The sequence below is a fragment of the Podarcis tiliguerta genome, assembly GCF_965153285.1.
Source record: "Podarcis tiliguerta genome assembly, chromosome: 13".
Lineage (NCBI taxonomy): Eukaryota > Metazoa > Chordata > Lepidosauria > Squamata > Lacertidae > Podarcis > Podarcis tiliguerta.
Window position 1 is genome coordinate 33,178,021 of NC_139546.1, and position 18,306 is coordinate 33,196,326.

Sequence of the window (18,306 nt, forward strand, 5' to 3'; positions counted from 1 at the left end):
TCCTGCAGTATAAGATGGACTAGAGAGAAGCTGGTGTGTTTGTGCGTGTGCTGGGTTTTTTTATGTACCCGATGCAGAAGTTTCCAGAATAAATTACAAACCTGCTCAGCCCTCCTTCCTCACCTCTCTGTTCTTCCCTGTGGGGAAAGGCAAGAACTGACTTAATAATGCTGCTGCTTCCCCAGCAGGATGGAAGAGAAGCTCTTCTTCCTGTTCCAGCTGTGAGGAACCTCTGGCCCTCTAGATGTTGCTGAACTACGACTCCTACCATCTCAGCCCATTGGCTATGCTTGCAGAAGCCAGTGGGACTTCCTTGTTCCTTTCCTAACCACACCCTAAAGAACATAGGGCGAGAAACAGAACCCCACAAAAGGTGCATTGTCAAGGTCAGGCATCCCCAACCTGTGGCCCTCCAGATGTTTTGGCCTACAACTCCCATGATCCCTAGCTAACAGGGCCAGTGGTCAGGGATGATGGGAATTGTAGTCCAAAACATCTGGAGGGCTGAATGTTGGGGATGCCTGGTCAAGTTCATGCGTTGCAGCTTTTGACTGTTCCCTTCAAACCACAAACATACATGGATGGAGCTCAGAGCAAGCCATTGAGAGACTAAAAGTTGAAGCCACAGTAGAATTTGCTCTTAGAATTTGTTTCAACTAAGGCTGCCATCTGATTAAAGGAAATATTGGTCTGTTCATCAAATGGGTTTGAACTGAGTGACCAAAACAACACTAATTTGCATAAGACAGTTGGTTTCTTTGGGGTTTTTTTGAGGAGAGAATACTTTTGTTTTTAGATAGCGTGTGTATATGTCAGCCAATGCCATTTCGGAAAAGGCATTCTGAGAGTGAAAGGGGAATGCCTCTAGTAACAGTTTTACAAGTAGCTTGTATTTAACAATACTGTAACTTCTAAAAACGTGTTTCCCTCATGGATTGGGGATACTTGTTTATAAGGCAGGCATAGGCAAACTCGGCCCTCCAGATGTTTTTGGCCTACAACTCCCATGATCCCTAGCTAACTGGACCAGTGGTCAGGGATGAGGGGAATTGTAGCCCCAAAACATCTGGTAGGCTGAGTTTGCCTATGCCTGTTATAAGGAATCATTAAAATAAGGCTGAAATCCTATACCTACTAACCTTGATGTAAGTATCCTGGAAATCAATAGGTCTTAGGTCTGAGTACCATGTATAGAGGGATAAGAGACCTTTGGTCCTCTGGATGTTTCTGAACTACAGTCTCCATCAGCTCCTGCAACCATAGCCAATAGCCTCAGGGGATACAAGTTGTAGTTCAGCAACAATAGACAGTCCCTGCAACTGATGTATTACATTGTAAAAACTGTTGTGAGCACACATGCAGCGGCTACCTGATGTCTTTTTGTGCTATTCCCATCAGGAATCCCACCCAGATCTTAGTTTTAACTGCTTAATGAAATTTTCACATGACAAAACAATTGTTTTGAAGTAACAAGAAAAGCAAGCCTTTTCTAGCTAGTTAGCCATCTCCATCTTAAAGATAAGGTTTCCCTCCTGGGTGAGATTGGGGGGGGGTGCCTCTTGGGTGTGTGATGCCTGTAGATTGCAGTTTAAGTGCTTAGATTTAAAGCACACAACCTATTTTAAAAGCCAATTTAATTGGTCGACCCAGCCAATAAACTTTTTGGGCAGCCCTAGCTCTAAGTGCTGCTTGGCCACGTTTTTCCCATCTGCATCCCCATCTGTATCCTGTTGCATAACTTTTGGTCAGGCCTCCAGAACGGGCAAATTGCCAAACCAAACGCAACGCAACCACCCCTTGTATGGTGGCTTGCAAGGGCCAGCGTGATGTAGTGGTTAAGAGCGGTAGTCTCGTAATCTGGGGAACCGGGTTCGCGTCTCCGCTCCTCCACATGCAGCTGCTGGGTGACCTTGGGCCAGTCACACTTCTTTGAAATCTCTCAGCCCCACTCACCTCACAGAGTGTTTGTTGTGGGGGAGGAAGGGAAGGAGAATGTTAGCCACTTTGAGACTCCTTAAAGGGAGTGAAAGGCGGGATATCAAATCCAAACTCCTCTTCTTCTTCTATATGCCTGGGGAGTTGGTGTGCACCTGCCGGCCCAGCCAGTGCATGGTGGGACGGCACAAATTGTGCAATCCTGAATTTGATCGAACTCATTCTCGGAGCTGGCAGGGAGAACCCAGGAGGACTCCTAATTCCCACTCACCCACTGATGATGAGGGTGCTTCAAGGGACTATTTGCTCCGCTGCTCAGAAACAGTGGCTGCTCTAGGAAACAAGACATTTGAGCATCACTGATTTCACTTTCTGTTTCTTAGCATTTGAAAAGAAATGTCAAGACCCTGATGGGACTGGCTTCCTAGAAAGGCACCCAAGGGTCTGATCTATACACTCCCTTCCCAAATACAATCCTTGCCCTGTGGACAGCCGTTAGATGCAGCAAGCAAGGTGTGCTCCCTGTGGAAGGTGTCTTGTGATGGCAGGAGCTGTGTGTGCGAAAAAACAGAAGCATCTACGCGCAGCCTCACTATTGTGGGAAGGCAGTTCCACAGCCTTTCAGGTATGAGGAACTCGCTCTAGAGTAAAGTGATGAGCTCATCCCGCTGCTGATGAGCTGAGCTGGCCATGAGTCAGCAGCATCTGAGGCCATAGGGACATCCACCCCCAGGTTTCTGCTCTGGCAGCCTGGGATTTTCCATTGGCATTAGTTAAAATCCCCTTTGCTGTTTTTCCTACTTGTCTCTCGCTCTCATGATTCAGCTCCCGGCTGAAACAGAAAGACGCACACACTCCGTCCTCTCTCGCAGAGCACCACAGTCTCACACACCCTCTGACATTTCTCTGATGAAAACAGGGACATCCTAAGGAAAAGAAGGACATTTTGGAATCCAATCAGAAACTGGGTTGTTGTTGTTGTTTAGTCATTTAGTCGTGTCCGACTCTTCGTGACCCCATGGACCAGAGCATGCCAGGCACTTCTGTCTTCCACTGCCTCCCGCAGTTTGGTCAAACTCATGTTTGTAGCTTCGAGAACACTGTCCAACCATCTCGTCCTCTGTCATCCCCTTCTCCTTGTGCCCTCCATCTTTCCCAACATCAGGGTCTTTTCCAGGGAGTCTTCTCTTCTCATGAGGTGGCCAAAGTATTGGAGCCTCAGCTTCACGATCTGTCCTTCCAGTGAGCACCTCAGGGCTGATTTCCTTCAGAATGGATAGGTTTGATCTTCTTGCAGTCCATGGGACTCTCAAGAGTCTCCTCCAGCACCATAATTCAAAAGCATCAATTCTTCGGCGATCAGCCTTCTTTATGGTCCAGCTCTCACTTCCATACATCACTACTGGGAAAACCATAGCTTTTACTATATGGACCTTTGTTGGCAAGGTGTTGTCTCTACTTTTTAAGATGCTGTCTAGGTTTGTCATTGTGTAGGCTTCAGAACTGTCCCTGGAAAATACGGATACTTGGAGGGTCTGGAGTAGTAGCTGTTAAAAGCAGTTGGCAGCTGAGGGGACACAGCTCACAGCAGCTGGATCCGTCCCTCCGCTGGATCAGGCCAAAGGCCTACCTAGGCCAACATTCTGTTTTCCACAATGCCTATCCTATAGTAACAATTGTGGGAATCTCAATCCTTGACGCTCAGGGTGGCCATCTCCCAAAACGGAGGGCAAAATAGATTTCCCATAATTGCATATGTATACAAAGCTAGACACCATTACTATAATTTCAGTAGAGATACTGCACATCTCACCATAGTGTAAAGACTGACCAAGTGACCCATAAGGCCTGCTCCAACTGCTGTCCAGATGTTCACAGTTGATGGGCAACTTTCAGGGCCCTTTCGGTTTCTTTCCTTTCTGTTGGTTCTTTTATCTTGAAACCAGATTTGGACTGGACAATGTATCAAATAGAGGATTCATTCAAGCAAGTCCTCTGTGTAGCATGATACGTGGCTGCCCTACTTCTTCACATAGGGCTGGATCTAGACACGTCAAAGAAGCGATTCTGTTAAACGCGTTGTAAACTCATACAGGGAAATCCAGTAGGGAAAGGCAGGACTCCACAGCGCCATCTGGTGTCACAGTGTTATATTGCATATACAACGCATATAAAATGCTTTTTCTTTACCAATCTAGCTGAGTTACAGGACAACAGTCAGTATGTGACCACTGCAGGCACTTCCCTATTCTTCTAACATTTTTACTTAAATAATGAAAGCTATTTTAGAAGTGGGGAACTTCTTGTTTGTTTGTTTTTTAAAAAACAATCCATGCCAGTTGGTGTCCAGAAGGGTAATATTTTTCCAAATTCCACCCAGTTCTGCCCTTGTAAAATTCCCCCGGTGGATTTTTCCACATCACTCTCACTCTTACACTTCCTTCCCGTGCCCCCCTCCTTTAAACACACTACTTGGGTTAATTAGCTGATCAGTGCCAGGAATCTGTTTCTTTTGAATGCTTCCCTGCTCCAGGACAGGTGCTAATACAGTGGTACCTCAGGTTAAGAACTTAATTCGTTCCGGAGGTCCGTTCTTAACCTGAAACAGTTCTTAACCTGAGGTACCACTTTAGCTAATGGGGCCTCCCACTGCCGCCGCATGATTTCTGTTCTCCTGAAGCAAAGTTCTTAACCCGAGGTACTATTTCTGGGTTAGCGGAGTCTGTAACCTGAAGCATCTGTAACCTGAAGCGTATGTAACCCGAGGTACCACTGTATGATTGTTTGAGCAATTACCTTCAATCTGCTACTGTAAAATGTTATGGTAAAGGTAAAGGGACCCCTGACAATTAAGTTCAGTCACGAACTACTCTGGGGTTGAGGCACTCATCTCACTTTACAGGCCAAGGGAGCTGGCGTTTGTCCACTCCATAGTTTTTCTAGGTCATGTGGCCGGCATGGCTAAGCCACTTCTGGCGCAACAGAACACCGACAGCAGAGCAGTGCACGGAAATGCCGTTTACCTTCCCTATTAATCTACTTGTACTTTTGGGCATGCTTTCGAACTGCTAGGTTGGCAGGAGCTGGGACTGAGCAACGGGAGCTCACCCAGTCACAGGGATTCGAACCACCAACCTTTTGACCGGCAAGCCCTAGGTTCAGTGGTTTAGACCACAGCGCCACCCGCATCCCTAAAATGTTAAAGGTATGCTTATTCAACATATATTTAATTATCACAGACTGACTGGAGGTTTTGTTTTTGTTCTTTTGCATCTCATTGCCATTCATTCATTGCCATTCATTGCCATTCATTCATTGCGTAGCATACAATGTATATGGATACACAGACAGACACACACCTTAGGAAAGCTCAAGTGGTCATGAGTCTACAAAAGTTTATGCCATAATCCTCATAAACATAACCCTCAGAAGCAAATTTAGTGGTGACACAAGAGAGCCTTTTCTGCTCCAGTATTGTGAAACTCCCTCACAATAAAGGTTAGATTGGCTCCCTCTTTGTTATCCTTTTTTTAAAAAAAATAAAAATTTGTTTATTTGGTTTTTCAAATTAAGATTTTACCATCACAAACATACAACATACAACATAAAAACAAGATTCCAAAGAATCTCCTGGACTTCCCTCCTCCCCTTTGTAGGTCCTGTTATTAATCATTTCCTCCTGCATCTTGCATAATAATACAAATCTTTTACATCTCCATTATATCCAAAATTTACCATTAAACTACAACTGTTATTCAAATCCTACCAATGATTTAAACTGTTTACAATGGTTTTTAAGGTAACTTATAAATTTCCCCCATTCCCTATTGAAGTTTTGGTCTTCCTGATTTCTGATTCTTCCGGTCATTTTTGCCATTTCGGCATAATCCATCAACTTGATCTGCCATTCTTCTCTGGTCAGGACTGTCCTCTTCCCATCTCTGGTCCAATAATATCTGTGCAGCTGTGGTGCATACATAAATAGTCTTTTCTGCTCCATTGGGATTTTGGCACCTAAAATAAAGGCTTTGGGTTTTGTTTTTTGTTTTTTAAAAAAGTTATTTTAAACATTTTTAAAAATTTGTTCTCTCTTTGCTGTCCTCCTGCCAGCAGGCCAAAAACCTTTCTGTTCAGATGAGCCATTGAAAACTAAGGTGCAGATGATGCTGATCACTGGGCTGGATGGCCTTTGGTCAGCAATGCCATAGTCCCATCCTGCATTGGGGATTCCTACACGGAGCAGCTGTTTGAACTATGGATGATCTCAAGGTCACTATCCACTCTAAAATTCACTGGGCTGGATCCAGTTGAATGAATGAAACTTTATTTGTGTCAGCCATCGGCCATAGCAACAAAAGAACATTGGGATGTACACAGAACAAAATAAAAAGTCGATTATATAAAACACAGTTTCGGGTCATGAATCAGCAACCAAATAGTGGACCTTATTCTGATTGCCCCAGGTAGAAACCTTGCAACCTTCAGAGTCATCTGCTCCTCTTGATCTGCCAGGAGAAAAGACACTGTGGCAGAAGAAGAAGAAGAAGAGTTTGGATTTGATATCCCGCCTTTCACTCCCTTTAAGGAGTCTCAAAGGAGCTAACATTCTCCTTTCCCTTCCTCCCCCACAACAAACACTCTGTGAGGTGAGTGGGGTTGAGAGACTTCAGAGACTTCAGAGAAGTGTGACTGGCCCAAGTTCACCCAGCAGCTGCATGTGGAGCGGAGATGCGAACCCGGTCCCCCAGATTACGAGACTACCGCTCTTAACCACTACACCACACTGGCAGTGGTTGGGTGACCCAGAATGGACAATAAGAGAGGGGTGATAATCTCGTTCCTCAGGTCTTTGTAAAGAGTGCATGCCAGGAGGATGGAAAATGGAACTTAACTGAACTTAGGTCCCACTGAAATCAATGGAGTAGGTTAGTCATGACTTAGTTTTAATCCCATTGCTTTCAGTGGGAACTAAAGTTAGCTGGTTAAGTTGATTTAGTTGGTTCCAGTCTAGTGGCTAGAGTCATGGGCACAGCCCAAGGAGGCCCGGGTTCAAGTGTCTGCTCATTCACAAAGCTCATGAGATTACATCATGCCAGCCTCTCATCCCAATCTATCTCCCAGGATAGAAGGGAATGTGGGGCATGCATGTTTCTCTTTTGAGGAAGAGTGGGGCTCCAAATGTAACACAAATAGTCATAAAGAAACTGTGCCTGTTTTCAAGAAAACGTGACTAGCTAGGTATTTATCAGTGACTCTTACACTGTGACTCAGCAGAGAACAGGAACTGGTTTTTTGCTGCTTCAAAACCAAAAACGCTAGCCACAAGTTATAAAAATAATCATTATACACCTACAAGAGATGATTACAGCAAATCAACCTCCTCTGCGCTTATCATGTAAAAAAGGGTTGTTTGTTAACAGCAGCCATCTCCAGGCAATAGGCTAAAACCATGAAAAAATATTATTATTATTTAGTGAATTTCTGTACCTCCCTTCATCTAAAGATCACAGAGCCATTTACAACATAAAAATACAAAATGATAACACAGAATACAAAAAAAACCCATGCTCCCACAAACACATTTAAAAGGAAATACTGGTATATTGTTTAATTAGCCAAAGGCCTGGTTATAGAGAAAAGTTTTCACCTGGCGCTTAAATATATGTAATGAAGGCTCCACGCAAGCCTCCCTGTGGAGAGCATTCCACAAACTGGAAGCCACCACAGAAAAGGCCCGTTCTCATGTTGCCACTCCTCAGCTGCAATTTGCCTTACACTGGGAGAAGCTCCCACTGGCAATAATGGAAGCCTCACTTCTGACGCAAACAGCAGCTTCAAGGGGGCAAATATTGTTGGGACTGCAGTGGGAACGAAAAGGCATAAACCAGGGGTCAGCAAACTTTTTCAGCAGGGGGCTGGTCCACTGTCCCTCAGACCTTGGGGGGGCGGGGCGGACTATATTTTGAAAAAAGAAAAGAACGAATTCCTATGCCCCACAAATAACCCAGAGATGCATTTTAAATAAAAGGACACATTCTACTCATGTAAAATCACGCTGAATCCCAGACTGTCTGCGGGCCAGATTTAGAAGGTGATTGGGCCGCATCCGGCCCCCTGGCCTTAGTTTGCCTACCCATGGCATAAACTTGCCCACCCTGATTAAAAACTATCCCACTCTACCCCTGGTAGCAGCTGTGAGATACAAATGTAAATTCAAGTGACACATTTATTGTCACATGGAGACTGGCTCTCAGCCAGCTGCTACAAGTGGTGTAGTTGGGGGTACTGTTGTCGCAATTGCTTGAGACATTTAATCCGCTTGCAGAGATGAATACCGTAACCTGGCCTCTGGGGGTCGGAATCTCAACATGCGGTCCGCCATCCAATTTGGAACCATACCAGACCTTGCTTAGCTTTGCAAATGAGCTAGAAGTTTTGTTGTTGCACCACTTGTGTTTACAATGTAACAGAATACTTTTGAGAAACACAAATCCAATACTCTGCATTGCTTATTCACGAACAAGTTCCTCTTGTGGAATTCATTTGCTGTCAGGCATGCCAACTCTAGGAGCTGAGGAGTCTTAGGCCCCCTCAATATTTGCATGACGTCGCAGAAGGCTGCACCGGCCTAGACAGCATCGGGGGATGTGTGTGTGATGTCATGTGCTGCGTGTGTGATGTCATATGTATGCAATGCACACCGGGAGCCTCCCCAATCTTAGAGGCAACCGAGCACCTCTAGTTGCTGTTGATTTGATGTGAAATTTGCCTGATCCACACTTACCAGACTCATATGTAGATTGAAATATAGTTATCCTTTAAAATTTGTGTTTTACTGCACATTTCAAAAAAGTACCAACATGTATTAAAAATGCTTATAGGATAAACTTTTTCTTTTTCTTTTTAGAAATGTGCACATTGCCACAAAATATGTATTTAAAAACACATTTATAAATATTTAAATGTGATTTTGGTGATTAATATTGAATCAGATTTTCAGATTATTGCAGAGTCAGGACAGAACAGACATAGACTGGGAACAGACTGATCCATCCATCTCTAGGCTTACTGCCAACCAGAGCTGTGTACACATTCCTGGCTTAAAATGCAGCAAGGTCGTTTGATTTTGCTGTGTTTTGAATCGCATATGCATGCTGTTGTACACATGAGTATGGTTGAATTTGTTTCCAAGTCACCTGCTATCTGCTCACACTAGTCGGCAGAGAGGGGCTGTGGTTGTCTTCCCGTGGCTTACTTTTTCAAACCAGATCAAAGGTGGTTTGAACACATCCAAATGCAGCATTTTTCAACAAACGACAAGATATGTGTGGATAGTGGCTAACATTGTGTGTACACGGCTTCACATATCAGTGATGGGAGTGCATTGGATGCAGAGTAAACTGGAGTGTGTCCATGGCCAAAGTGCGCCTGGGGTTGCAGCCTGAATGACAGAACCTCTTGAGATGTGTGCAAAATATGTGAGATATATGGCAGAGATTTATTATTATTTTTAAATAAGGCCAGTGGCGTAGCGTGGGGGGTGCAGGGGGGGCCGGCCGCACCGGGCGCAACATCTGGGGGTTAGGGTTAGGGGGCACAAATCCACGGGTTAGGGGGCGCAAATCCACGGGTTAGGGGGCGCAAATTACTTGCCTTGCCCCGGGTGCTGACAACCCACGCTACGCCACTGAATAAGGCACACATAGTGAGTAGCTCAGAAATGGACCATGTGGTGAATTTGGATGTTTGGACAGGAGCAAGTTAATGGAGCCAGGACAGGATTACAACCACTTGCTGCCTTAAAAGTAATCCTAGTACAGTTGCCTTCATTTTGCTAGAGAAGTTGGCAGAATGCTCTCAGTAACTAACCTTCTGAATACTCTCCCCACAACCACCTAAACTAGACGCTGATGGGGAGAGAGAGACACTGAATGAGAATAGAATTTGCATACAAGGGAAGACATGCTTTGATTCTATAAGTCAACTTCCCAGCCCTGTTTTTCTCATGGGACGAACGTACTTCTTTCCGTTGTGGCCAGAACACCCACGTTTGTACACCAAGTCTTGGTCTGTGAGCAAATGTTTGGATTTCTGCATTTGCAACATTTGCAACACTCTTTTATGTAAATGCATTTGCAGAACTTTGGGACTTCTCCAGCCAAGGGGCGCTGGACCTCAGTGTCTGGGCTGAACGATGGGGGTGGAGACGCTCCTTCAGGTATACTGGGCCGAGGCCATTTAGGGCTTTAAAGGTCAGCACCAAGGTCAGCTCCGAAACGTACTGGGAACCAATGTAGGTCTTTCAAGATCTGTGTTATGTGGTTTCGATGGCAGGTCCCACTCACCAGTCTGGCTGCCATATTCTGGATTAGTAGTAGTTTCTGGGTCACCTTCAAAGGTAGCCCATTTAGAGGATAACTTAATAAAAGGATTAGACAAATTCATGGAGGACAAGGCTATCCATTACCACTAGTCTTTTGCTATTAGACTCTTGATATGAATACTTTTAGCACCCACCCTCAGGGGCAGCCTGTCCTGTTTCACCGCTGAAGCCCACCCACCCCGCCTGAGCCTCTCTTACCCGGGTCGCATGGTACCACCTCATGGTATTGTGCCACCCAAAGCAGCCTTCTCACTGTACCTTGTGGCAGGCTGGCCTTGCGCACCCCTATCATTGTGATTGTAATTTGTCTGTAACTGATTTTAATGCAGTGGTACCTCGCGTTACAGATGCTTCAGGTTACAGTCGCTTCAGGTTACAGACTCCGCTAACGCAGAAATAGTACCTCGGGTTAAGAACTTTACCTCAGGATGAGAACAGAAATTGTGTGGCGGCGGCAGGGGGAGGCTATAGTGGTACCTCAGGTTAAGAACAGTTTCAGGTTAAGGACGGACCTCCAGAACGAATTAAGTTCTTAATCCGAGGTACCACTGTATCATATTTCAATTGGTTGGGACCTACTCTGGAACCTTAGGGTGACAGGGCTGGGGGATACCTGGTTTTTAACATTGTGATATATCACCAGCTAAACATCGCAATATACTGATATATAATTGTCAGGGGTTCAGGAGCAGAGTCACAGGAGAGGGAGGAAACGGAGAGCGAGGGGGAGGAGTCTGAAGGAAATGTCAGCGACGACAGTAGTCCGAGGTCTCTGAGTCTCTCCAGTGACTCGGAGGATTCACAGAAAGGGGCCCCCATGGTCAGGGCAAGGGGAGTGCCCAGGGGGACACCTCGGGAAGAAGGGGCCGGAGGGGACTCAGAGAGTAGCAGCTGGAGATCCGGACCAGCGTCCCCCCCAGAGTGCAGTAGGGGGGAGGAGTCCAAGGCATCGGGATCAGGGAGCGCGCAGGCAGAGGGAGAACGTGAGGCAGGAGTGACCACGCCCTCGTCAAGGAGCGAGGAAACGGTCATCCGGAAAGTTAAACACGCGCGCGCGCCAAGTTCAAATGTGCAGGAGGGCGGCAAGGTGGGCAGCCCGGGTAAGGAGCCAGGTCCTAAAGCCCGCCGAAGAGAGGGGGAGGAGTCAGAGGGGTCTAGCTCTGCGTCAGAAGAGTCCAGGAGGAATGAGACCCCGGGGGGTAGTAAGACCCAGAGGAAGAGAGAGAGAAGGAGGAGGTGGAGTAAGATTAGAGTCTTGAGCTGGTGCACAGGGGGCGGAGACCCAGACAGAGCTTCGCCGGTCTAAAGTCCAGACGTAGAGCTGGGACGCTGAGACTTGTAAATGGAGACTATTCTTCAATAAAGACTTTGATACTGTACTATCGGCTAGCGTTGGTCCTTGGTGAGCTGGGACCCGGAGCCAGCTCTGACAGTAAGCTCTGTCTCCTTTTTAAAGTTTTGGCACCAAGAACCTCGCCACGTGAGTCGACGCAGCGAGGGCAGAGGAGGGGTGCTTACACAGCTCACAAAACTCAGGCAAGATGACGACGGAAGAGCAGATAAAAGCCCTGCAAGAAGCGGTGACACAACTCAGCACGGAGGTAATTGCATCCAGGAAGAGAGAGGAGGAAATGGTTACCTCCTGCCGGGATCTCCAGGTCAGGTTGGACGTGCTTTCTAAACAGGGGCAAACGGGATCCAAGGCAGAAGGCATTGGCTTGGGGAGAAGGGGAGGCAGCCTTGTATCGCATTTCGACGGGAGTCTGCAGCAGTACCCCAACTTCAGAGCAGACCTGCTGTTTGCGCTGGATCTACTTGACAAAGACTTTAGAGATGAGAGAGAGAAAGTGGGGTTTATCTTGTCCCATTTGCATGGGGAAGCCAAAACGTGGCTGAGGAATCTATGGAGGGACCATGATCCAGCACTCCAAGATGCGAAGGCTTTTATTAAAGCAATGGACTCATGTTTTTTATCAAAGGTAGACGTCGATATTGCCAGGAGGGACATACATGGACTTAAACAAGGCAAAGCCAGCGTGAGGCAGTACCATACACGCTTTTTCGGAATGGTTCATGCCCTGGGGTGGGAAAAAGATTCTGCGCCAGTCAGAGACCTCTTTTGGGAGGGGTTGAATGCAGATGTAAAAGCAGAGATCGGAAGGGGGGAGAGACCAAGGAGCACCCAGCAAGTAGTCCAGAGGGCTCTGGAAATCGGGGTGCATCTGGAAGAACGTCCTTGGAACAGGGAAGAAGGGCGTTGGGGAAGAGCACCAGCCAGAGCACCTCCCTTCTTTCCCAGAGAAGCAGCGCGTGCGCACTCCACACCCTCGCAGGGAGGGGGAGAAGAGCCGATGGAGATAGGAGGTGCCAGGGCTCAGTCAGCTAACAGAGCCCTAACACCGGGAGCAGCCAAAACGAAGCCTCCTAGAGGGAACAGGAAGTGCTACATCTGCGACAGTGCTCAACACATGGCGAAAGAGTGTCCCCAGAGGCTCCACAAGCACACTGCAGCCTCGGCAACAGTCGCAGAAGCAGCTCAATTGAAAACGCAGCAACAGTTAAACGACGGAGTCTGGCTGGAGGAAGAGGCACTGGGGTCCAGCCAGACAAGTCAATGAAACAATCCCCAGCACTTTTGCAACCCACAGACCCCCTCCCACCCAAACCAGTGGTGCAGCTTACAGCGTCTCTCCAACTGCCCAATGGACGCACTGTGGAGGTGCCGATCACCATTGACTCCGGCAGTAACGCTGACTTTATAGGACTGGAATTCATTCAGCAGCACAATATACCACTGCTACCAGCCACACTGCCCCTGAACGTTGTCACGGTGGATGGCAGAGACTTGTTAGGGGGGCAGGTGGTGCAACAAACGCAACCAATGGTGATGCGGATTGGAAATCACCGAGAAGTCATCAGCTTTAATGTCACCCACCTGTCGGACACGCCTGTAGTCCTGGGCATGAGTTGGCTGCACAGGCACAGCCCAGCATTGGCGTGGTACCAGCGCCAACTGACCTTCGGCTCCTCCTATTGCGCGGAACATTGCATCCTTCCTAGCCCGGAAGAAGGAGGGGACGACCCGCAGCTACAATTAGGCACGCTGCAAGCAGTGCCGCGCAAGTACGCAGCGTTTTTGGAGGTTTTCTGCGAGAAGGAAGCGGACAAGCTGCCTCCCCACAGGCCCTATGACTGCAAGATTGACCTCCTGCCAGGAGCGACGCTGCCAGCCGGGAAACTGTATTCCATGTCTGAGGACGAGCTGCAGGAGCTCAAGGAGTTCATAGACCTCAACTTGAAGCGCGGTTTCATCCGGGAGTCGAAGGCAGCGGGGGGCAGTCCTGTATTCTTTGTGAAGAAAAGGGACACGCCCCAAAAGAGGCTTGTAGTTGATTTCAGGCTCTTAAATGCCAAGACCAAGCCCACGGCCTTTCCCATGCCCAAGATAGATGACCTGCTGGCAACGGTGAGGAAAGGACGCGTTTTTACAAAATTGGATCTGCGAGGGGCGTACAACCTGATTCGCATACGGGAAGGAGACGAGTGGAAGACTGCCATGTTCACGCCCCTGGGCACATATGAATACAGAGTTATGCCCTTCGGTTTACAAAATGGCGCCCACTGTTTTCAAGCCTTCATGCATCACGTCCTGGCGGGTCTCCTCTACAAGACATGCGTCTGCTTCCTGGACGACATCCTGATATTCTCAGAATCTGAAGAGACCCACGAAGGTGACGTCAAGGAAGTTCTGCAGAGACTGCAGGAGCATCGGCTGTATGCCAAGCTGGAGAAGTGCCAGTTCGACAGGAAGGAGGTGGATTTCCTGGGCTACAAGCTGTCGGACAAGGGGCTTGCCATGGACAGCGCCAAGGTTCGCGCAGTGTTGGACTGGAAGAGCCCGCGCAATCGGAAGGAGGTCCAGCGGTTTGTGGGGTTCGCCAACTTTTACCGCAAGTTCATCAAGGGGTTCGCGATGCAGACGGCGGCCATTACCGACACGCTCAGCTCTAAGAAGAAGAAGTTCATCTGGACGGAGCAAGCGGAGCAGTCCTTTCAGAACCTTAAGCGTCTCTTCTCGTCCGAAGGGCAGCTACTGCATGTGAATCCCAGCAAACCGATGAGGGTTGAAACAGACGCCTCAGACAGAGCCGTGGGCGCCGTACTGTTGCAGGAGGACCCGCATGGGGACTGGAGACCGTGTGCCTTCTACTCCAGGAAGCTCAGCAAGTCGGAGCAGAACTACACCATCTGGGACAGGGAGTTGCTGGCCATTCATGCAGCATTCAAGGCGTGGCGGCACTTCCTCGTCGGGGCCAAACACACAGTGCAGGTTCGCACGGATCATAAGAACCTGGAGTACTGGCGCACGGCAAGGTTCCTGAACCAGCGGCACATCAGATGGGCGGAATTTTTTGCGGATTTCGACTTCAGGATAGAATACATCCCAGGCGACAACAACATCATGGCGGATGCACTGTCCAGAAAGCCGCAATACCTCGAAGAGGCGGCACCAGCAGCGGCCAAGCACATTTTCGCTCCGAAAGCGTGGGCGTGCGCTTCAGCAACCGTGGACTTGGAGGCGGTCCGTCGAGCACTGCAGGAGGACCCCTTCGCACAAGCCAAGATGGAGGAGGTGCACAAGGGCACGGTGAAGGACGACGAGTTCCAAGTACGAGACGGATTGCTCATCCGGAGAGGAGCACTCTATGTACCGGGAGACGACCTCCGGGCGAAAGTACTGCAGCAGTTACACGACGCACCCACCGCCGGGCACTTTGGCAAGGACAAGACGGCAGAACTAGTTGCCAGAGATTTTTGGTGGCCCAAGATGCGGGGGGAAGTCGCGGAGTACGTCTCGAGGTGCGACACCTGCCAAAGGGCCAAGTCAGTGCACAAACCTCCGGCGGGACTGCTCGAACCGCTGCAGACCCCGAGCGAACCGTGGGAGAGGGTGGCCCTGGACTTTGTCACGGATTTACCCAGCTCAAGGGGTAAAACGGCAGTGCTAGTGGTGGTGGACATGTTCACTAAAATGGCCCACTTCATTCCGTGCGCGAAGGTGGCCACGGCAGAACAGACCGCCAAACTGTTCATAGACCACGTCTTCAGGGTGCACGGACTGCCACGGTCTATCTTGTCCGACAGGGGGCGCCAGTTCATTTCGAGCTTCTGGCAGAAGCTGATGGGTTTCCTGAACGTCAAGATCAACCTAGCGTCGGCGAGACACCCGCAGACCAACGGACAAGCGGAGCGCGTCAACGCCATCATGCAGCAGTACCTGAGATGCTATGCAAATCAACAGCCGACGACATGGGTGGACTACCTGCCGCTCGCTGAGTTCGCTTACAACAACACGAAGCACGTGTCCACAGGGGTGACGCCGTTCTTCGCCAACAACGGGAGGCATCCCAGAACCTTCCCGGGATTAGAGAGACTGGGGGAGGGGGAGCCACAGGCAGCGGAAGTCTTGGCGGCGGAATTGCAGGAAGTCCACGAGCAGCTTAGGAGGCAATTAGAGCTTGCAAAGCACGCATACAAACTGCAGGCTGACAAGCACAGGAGGGTTGGTGAAGACATACAGGTGGGAGACTGGGTGTGGTTAGCGGCCCACGCAGTGCCGACCAGATCCTTAGCTAAGAAGAAACTCGGACATAAGCAGCTAGGACCTTACCTAGTTGAGGCACAGATCAATCCGGTGGCCTTCCGGTTGACACTTCCGGAAGGATCCAGAATGCACCCAGTATTCCATAGGTCGGTGCTCACGCCCTACAAAGCACCTCACCGATTTCAGGCGCAGGGCACAGCACCAGACCAGTATAGGGAGATCCCCCCAAGGAGGGAGTCGCCAAGACGGGAACCCATCAACCAGGTCACAGAGATTTTGGACTCGAGATGGGGGGCAGAGGGAGTAGAATATTTTCTCGCAAGGGAAGGTACCCCGGCCAGCGCCAACGGTTGGGTGCCGGACTATGCCCTGGACGAGCCTCTCCTCAAAGAGGAGTTTCATGCCTTGTTCCCACACAGGCCCATGCCAGCCGAGTATTTCGACGACTGGCTTTTCACACCCACGCTTTCTACCAGCACGTTCCAGGGATTCACCTCGGACGAAGAACCAGCATTAGAAACACGTTCACCGGAGGGCTCGCCCTCGGGGTTCGCCTCAGACCGCTCGTTTTGGTGGGACAATCGAGGAGAGGAGAGGTGGCTGAGGGGCCCTTGGCACGCAACGGACCCAGAGGGGAACGAGGGTGAGAGGGACATGGACGTGATGGGGGAGGACGTTGGGTTCGAGCATGGCGGCACGGAGATGGAAGCAGAGGAGAACGAGGTCGGCGAAGACACGGAGGACGAGCCGGATTTCTCTAACTGGATGCACGCCACGGGGGACGAACTGTATCCACCATTCACCCCCACAACGACGGAGCACCCAGCACCCCCGCCGGAGGAAGGGGAGGGGGGAAGGGGGGGCTTCGAGGGGGGGATGGATGTCAGGGGTTCAGGAGCAGAGTCACAGGAGAGGGAGGAAACGGAGAGCGAGGGGGAGGAGTCTGAAGGAAATGTCAGCGACGACAGTAGTCCGAGGTCTCTGAGTCTCTCCAGTGACTCGGAGGATTCACAGAAAGGGGCCCCCATGGTCAGGGCAAGGGGAGTGCCCAGGGGGACACCTCGGGAAGAAGGGGCCGGAGGGGACTCAGAGAGTAGCAGCTGGAGATCCGGACCAGCGTCCCCCCCAGAGTGCAGTAGGGGGGAGGAGTCCAAGGCATCGGGATCAGGGAGCGCGCAGGCAGAGGGAGAACGTGAGGCAGGAGTGACCACGCCCTCGTCAAGGAGCGAGGAAACGGTCATCCGGAAAGTTAAACGCGCGCGCGCGCCAAGTTCAAATGTGCAGGAGGGCGGCAAGGTGGGCAGCCCGGGTAAGGAGCCAGGTCCTAAAGCCCGCCGAAGAGAGGGGGAGGAGTCAGAGGGGTCTAGCTCTGCGTCAGAAGAGTCCAGGAGGAATGAGACCCCGGGGGGTAGTAAGACCCAGAGGAAGAGAGAGAGAAGGAGGAGGTGGAGTAAGATTAGAGTCTTGAGCTGGTGCACAGGGGGCGGAGACCCAGACAGAGCTTCGCCGGTCTAAAGTCCAGACGTAGAGCTGGGACGCTGAGACTTGTAAATGGAGACTATTCTTCAATAAAGACTTTGATACTGTACTATCGGCTAGCGTTGGTCCTTGGTGAGCTGGGACCCGGAGCCAGCTCTGACAATAATGATTTCTGAAATAAGGATGGAGCTATGTAGAGGCATTGGTTGGCTTTACGGTTTCTCCCGCATTGGGATTTTTGCATAGCACATGGGCACACCATGATTCGTAATGTATTGCCAGGTCAAAAAATTATGAAACCGATATCACAACATGGACTTCAAACTGGTTTTGGATGATATATGGCTCAGCTTTAGCACACATCATGATTTGCGATATATTGCCAGGTCAAAAATTATGAAACCAATATAGACTTCAAACCGGTTTTGTTCAATATATTGATATATCACCCAGCCCTAGCGTCAAAATAGCAACAATAATAGTAATTACCTCCATTATCAATACCATGCCTCTGAAAAGCAGCTGACGGAAGGCTATTGTACACACGTTCTGCTAGTGATCTGATTAGCTACTGTGGGAAAAGAAGTTAGGCCTTTGGTCTGATCGAGCAGAACACTTATTAGTCAGAGTAGACAGCACTGGGTACATGTACGAATGGCTGACCTCGCTGTCAAGCAGCCATCTTGAAGCCACTCCAGTGCCCTGCCTCACTCTTGTTCCTGGAAGACCAAGGAGAAGGAGGTGGCTGCTTGGTTATTGAACAGGAGCAGGAGGCCAATGATAGGGGGGATGTTGTCACCTTATTGTCTCACGCAGAATGGTTGTCAGTTGTCCAGGTGCTATCCCTGGAACCATAACCCCCACATAAGCGGAGAGTCACCTGTGTAGTAAACTCCCTGACAAC

At 49.4% G+C, this 18,306-nt stretch overlaps 1 long non-coding RNA gene across 1 annotated transcript; it reads right to left on the reverse strand.

Moving 5' to 3' along the window:
* Positions 1-5,531: 5,531 nt before the first annotated feature.
* LOC310662432 lies at positions 5,532-17,984 on the reverse strand. The gene is made up of 3 exons (XR_014504288.1): positions 17,892-17,984; positions 7,289-7,376; positions 5,532-5,961 (listed from the first exon to the last, which is right to left on the reverse strand). It is a non-coding gene; the product is annotated as an uncharacterized lncRNA (long non-coding RNA).
* Positions 17,985-18,306: the final 322 nt, after the last annotated feature.